This window comes from Theropithecus gelada, chromosome 3 (genome assembly GCF_003255815.1).
Source record: "Theropithecus gelada isolate Dixy chromosome 3, Tgel_1.0, whole genome shotgun sequence".
Taxonomy (NCBI): Eukaryota; Metazoa; Chordata; class Mammalia; order Primates; family Cercopithecidae; genus Theropithecus; species Theropithecus gelada.
In genome coordinates this window covers 169392790-169399030 of record NC_037670.1, presented here as the reverse complement: position 1 = coordinate 169399030, position 6241 = coordinate 169392790, and positions in this window count along the sequence as shown.

Sequence of the window (6241 nt, the reverse complement as noted above, 5' to 3'; positions counted from 1 at the left end):
TAACATCTCTTGAATCTTAAATTTCAAATCGATTGGTTTTAAATATTTACATATTTAAATGTTACATATTTATTTCTCCAAGTACTTACGCTCCACGAGTATGAAAGGTTTTGAAATACATCTCCATTTCCCCTAGTATTTAGTTTACGCTATCTATGGAACTCCTCCAATGTATTAGCGATAGCTAAAAGATTTTTCCTATACTTCATTAAAGCAAGAGACCATGCCAGGAGCCAAATCTAGAGGAGCCAAAAGCCATTATTAGAATAAACAATTCTGCTCAATAAAAATGAGTGAACTATTGATACACACTACTTAGCCGTTGTGCATCCTACAGGCATTATGCCGTGTGGGAAAAAGAAAAGCCTCTCCCAAAGGATCCCATACTGTGTGATTCCATTACATAACATTCCCGAACTGACAAAATTATAGAGATGAAAAACAATTAATAGTTGTCAGGGGTTAGGGATGGCGGCGGGGGGCGGGGAAGAGAAGTAGGTGTGATTTAAAGGAACAGCAAGAGGGAGATCTTTGTGGTGATGGAATAGTTCTGTATTTTGACTGTGGTGGAAGTTCCATGAATATACACATGTGACGAAATGACATAGAGCTACACGTGTACGTTGGCATAGTTTGGATAAGTCTCCAAATCTCACACTGAAACGTGATCCCCAGTGTTGGAGGTAGAATCTAGTGGGACGTGTTTGCCTCATGGAGGTAGATTCCTCATGAATGGGTGGCCACCATCCCCATGGTAATGAGTGAGTTCTTGCTCTATTAATTATCTGATTGTTCATAACAGCCTGAGAAATCCTAGCTAGAGCAATCAGGCAAGAGAAAGAAATAAAAGGCGATATACCTAATGTAAATGATGAGTTAATGGGTGCAGCACACCAATATGGCACATGTTTACATATGTAACAATACATATGCACGTTGTGTACATGTACCCTAGAACTTAAAGTATAATTTTTTTAAAAAAAAAAAGGCATCCAAGTAAGAAAAGAGGAAATCAAACTATCTCGCTTAACTGACAATATGATTTTTTACCTAGAACACCCTAAAGACACTGCCAAAAGGCTCCTGGAACTAATAAATTACTTTAGTAAAGTTTCAGGGCACAAAATCAATGTACAAATGTCAACAGCATGTCTACACACCAGTAACATTCAAGCTGAGAGCCAAATCAATAATGCAATCCCATTTACAATAGCTAAAATAATAATAATAATAATAACATACCTAGGAATACATATAGCCAAGGAAGTGAAAGACCTCTACAAGGAGAATTACAAAACACTGCTGAAAGAAATCATAGATGACACAAACAAATAGAAAAACATTCCATGCTCGTGGATTGGAAGAGTCAATATAGTTAAAAATGTTCGGCCATACTCTTCTAAGCAAACTACAGATTCAACACTATTCCTATCAAGCTACCAAGGTCATTTTTCACAGAACTGGAAAAAAACTATTCTGAAATTCATATGGAACCAAAAGAGCCTAAATAGCCAAAGCAATTCTAAGCAAAAAGAACAAAGCTAGAGGTATCACATTACCTGACTTCAAACTATACTGTATGGCTACAATAACCAAAGCAGCATGGAATTGGTACAAAAACAGACACATAGACCAATGAAACAGTTTAGAGAATCCAGAAATAAAGCCACACACCTACAGTCATCTGATCTTCAACAAAGTTAACAAAAATAAGCAATGGGGAAAGGACTCCCTATCCAATGCATGCTGTGAGAGCTGGCTATCCATCTACAGAAAAATGAAACTGAACCTCTACCTTTTACCATATACAAAAATTGACTCAAAATGGATTAAAGATTTAAATATAAGACCTCAGACTTTAAGAATCCCAAAAGGAAACCCAGGAAACACCATTCTGGATGTTGACCTTGGTACAGAATTTATGATTAAGTCCTCAAAACCAATAGCAACAAAAACAAAAATTGACAAGTAGAACCTAATTAAACTAAAGACCTTTTGCACAGCAAAAGAAACTATCAACAGAGTTAACAGACAACCTACAGAATGGAAAATATTTACAAATTATGCATCTGACAAAGGTCTAATATCCAGAATCTATAAGGAACTTAAACTAATCATCAACAACAAATCATTAAAAAGTGGGCAAAAGACATAAACAGATACTTCTCAAAAGAAGATATATAAGCAGCCAACAAACATATGAAAAAATGTTCCACATTACTGATCATCAGAGAAACATAAAATCACAATGAGACACCATCTCATATCAGCCAGAATGGTGATTATTAAAAAGTCAAAAAACAGATGCTGGCAAGGCTGCAGAGAAAAGGGAACTCTTGTACACTGTTGGTGGGAATGGAAATTAGTTCAGGCACTGTGGAAAGCAGTTTGGAGATTTCTCAAAGAACATACAACAGAACTACCATTCAGCCCAGCAATACCATTACTGGGTAAATATTCAAAAGATGATAAATGTTTTACCAAAAAGATACATGCCTTTGTATGTTGTCACAGCACGATTCACAATAACAACAACATAGAATCAACCTACTGTCTATCAGTGGTGGACTGGATTTTTAAAAATGTGGTACATATACACCATGGAATATAACACAGCCATAAAAAAGAATGAAATCATGTCCTTTGCAGCAACATGGATGCAGCTAGAGGCCATTATCCTAAACATATTAATGCAGAACAGAAAACCAAATACCACATGTTATCACTTTTAGGTGGGAGTTCAATGTTGGGCACTACTCATAGACATAAACACGGCAACAACAGATACTAGGAACTACTAGTGGAGGGTGAGAGGAAGGGAAGACAAGGGTTGAAAAATTATTTATTGGGTACTCAGTACCTGGGTGATGGGATCCATTGTACCCCAAACCTCGGCATTACACAACATACCATGTAAAAAACCTGCACATGTACTTCTTGAATCTAAAATAAAAGTTGAAATTCTTTTTTAAAATGAACCTGTCATCTTTTCTCTCTTGTTTTCTTTGCATGTGACACACCAGGTTCCCTTCATCGTCTGCCATGAGTGTAAACCTTCTGAGGCCCTCACCAGAAGCAGGTACTGTCACCATGCTTCTTGTATAGCCTGCAGAACCATAAGCCAAATAAACCTATTTTCCTTATAAGTATACCCAGCCTCAGGTATTCCTTTATAGTAACATAAAACAGACTGATACACATTGTACCAACATCCATTTCCTATTATAGTTTTGATACTGTACTATAATTATGTAAGATGGAACCATTAGGGGAAATTGAATGAAAGATACAAGGACCCACTCTGTAGTATCTTCGTAATGGCCTGTAATAAAACTCCAAGACTCTAGGTGGAAATAAATATTTTTTTCTCACCACATCATGTTCGCAATTACCATGGTACAATTCATTCATACAATTTGAGAATCTATGGCTATAATCTCTATACAGATGCTCCTTGTCTTATGATAGGATTAGAGCCCAATAAACTCATCTTCAGTGAAAAATATAAGTTGAAAATGCATTTAATATGCCTAACAAAGTGAACATCGTAACTCAGCCTCACCTACCTTACACAAGCTCAGAACGTTTACGCTAATCTACAATTGAGGAAAAAATCACTTAACACAGAGACTATTCCATAATAAAGTTATTATTTAAAAATTTGAATTGTCTGGGCACGGGGGCTCATGTCTGTAATCCCAGCACTTGGGGAGGACAAGGCAGGTGAATCACATGAGGTCAGGAGTTCGAGTCTAGTCTGGCCAACATGGTGAAACCTCTTCTCTACTAAAAATACAAAAAGTAGCCAGTTGTGGTGTCCCATGCCTGTAGTCCCAGCTACTGGAGAGGCTGAGGCATGAAAACTGCTTGAACCCGCAAGGGGGAGGTTGCGGTGAGCTGAGATCGCGCCACTGCATCCCAGCCCGGGTGACAGAGCGAGACTCTGTCTCAAAAAAAAAATTTTTTTTTGAATGAAAATACAAAGCACAGTTTCTCAAAAATGAATGCTATTTTCACACCATCATAAATCAAAAAATCACAGATCATATTCTTATAAGTGGGGACTATCTTATTCAAATCGCATTTGAAATTTAGTTTGGGTCTAATTTCTAAATTTGTGCCTCTTTTTATATTTCTTTTCTTCTTGCTGAAATAACATGCTTTTTAAACTGCTATTAAACTTGAATATCTGTACTCAACAACATGGCATCTTAGAATTTTGCTTTTTTCCCTTTATTACTTGTCATATGGTTTTATTACCTCTTGAAAGATGGTTTTCTTTGTTATTATTTTGGATTGGAGACTTAAGATGGTGGTGGCAGTTGTTCAGAATAACAACATTTTATGGAGAAGTTTGGAATCTTTATTCCATGAAGAAAAGTAATTCTGACGTTTTAATGAAAAATCTATTAATTATTGCAATTATGTTGTTGTTTGAACCTTCACCACTGGAAAACAATGCATGCTATTCTTCCAAATCACATTTTAATGACTAACAACTTGACATTTACTAAGATTTTATTGTATTCTAAAAGCATTTAATTTTAAACATGAACTCTATCAACCATGTATTTAATTGATAACTAAAGATATTCCCCAATGTAAAAACTATATTCTGTTTATAAATGAATGATTCTAAAACTTCAAACTTATTTTTCATAGTAATAATGTTACTTACAATTGATTCACAGATTAATCCATAAAGTCAGATTTAAACCTAGAGGAAATTTAACTATTTGCACTACTAGAAATACTAGAGAACAATAATGTAATGTGACATTTGTCTTTAAAATACATTTTTAAAATGTTTGAATCCCTAAAGTCTGTGAGAAGACATTTTCCCTGATACAATCAGGAAAACAATTTTTTTAAACCATGTGTTTGCTTGCTTGTTTGTTTCACCTCACCTTTGGCATTTTAGAGAGATGCTGGTTTATTTAGAAGCAAATGAGCAGGTTTAAAAAAATCCCAGGGAAATTTCCAAGACTTCTGGGTCCTTTCTAGGTCTTTGAGTACATGATATTGATTCTTTACTATGATTTTCGTTTTGCATATCTAAGATTCCACGCTTCTTTGTTTTCTATAAAAGTGTATTTACCACCAGTACTGTCAAGGACCTATCAGCTATGATTAAAGTCTTGTGTCAAAATCTTTCACAAAGATGTATTCAAACAACATGTCCCTCATGTTCTCTCATCTTTGGTTCACTATCTCTCAAATTTCTTCCAGTCTTACACTTTGTTAAATTCTGGCCTCAGGCTGACCTGTAACTTGAATGGGAGTCAGGGCTTCCACCGGAGTCCTGCCTTTATGCAAGGTCACACTGCAAGATTGAAAGGTTGACTTGAATGGTTTCAGTTTGATCTCTCTGTGCCAATTATGAAATTAAAGGCTCTCAACTTGAAATGCACCCTTCAATATATGCTCTGTGATAGGTGATGGAATCCCTTTAAGCTTCTCTCCTTTAAAGGGAGTACAGCATTAAGAGGGTGGAGAGGGAGACTGTCCTGAGGTCCCTGACTGCAGCTTGTGAATGGACAGTACCGGTTCAAGAATATCTGTGGAGCTCTATATGAGGCACAGGCCCACAGCAGTGCCTCGGCAACCTTGCAGCTCAGGCTGGCATAAGCTTTCCATGGAAACCTGTGTCCCAGAAGCCTAAGGCCTGAATTCGCTCTTCAGCCCCTTCACCTCACCTGTCCTGCCTGTGCCCCCAGGGGTTTCCTATTGAGCCTCTGCTTTCTCTGCAGCCCACACTGCTCTGATGGCCTGCTCTCCACCTGCCCTGCCCAGGTGGCTTTCTGCTAGCCCAGCCGCTGCAGACCAGCTTCAGCTTGGACAAACCTGGGAACTTTTCTGTCATCCTAGGATAGAGGAGGAGACAAATAAAACAGGAAAAACATAAAGAGGCCTATATCCAGTCTGGGCAACAGAGCGAGACTCCGCCTCAAAAATAAATAAATAAATAAATAAAAAATAAAGAGGCCTGTAAACCTGAAGAAGTTAATCCCAAAAGGTGTTAATGCTGAGACATGTATGCAAATTCATGATTCCATTCCTTTTGCTCAAAAACAAATTGCTCCGCCTAGGAAAAGAAGACTAAAAGAAGGAGAGTTGCATGGGCTGAGATGAGAGGAAGAACTCAGCTACCCGGACATTAAAATCACTCCTCCAGCAGCTGGTGGAAAGGTGGGACGATTCCTCTGTTTAGGAGAGAAAATGGAAAGGCCTCCACCCAGCA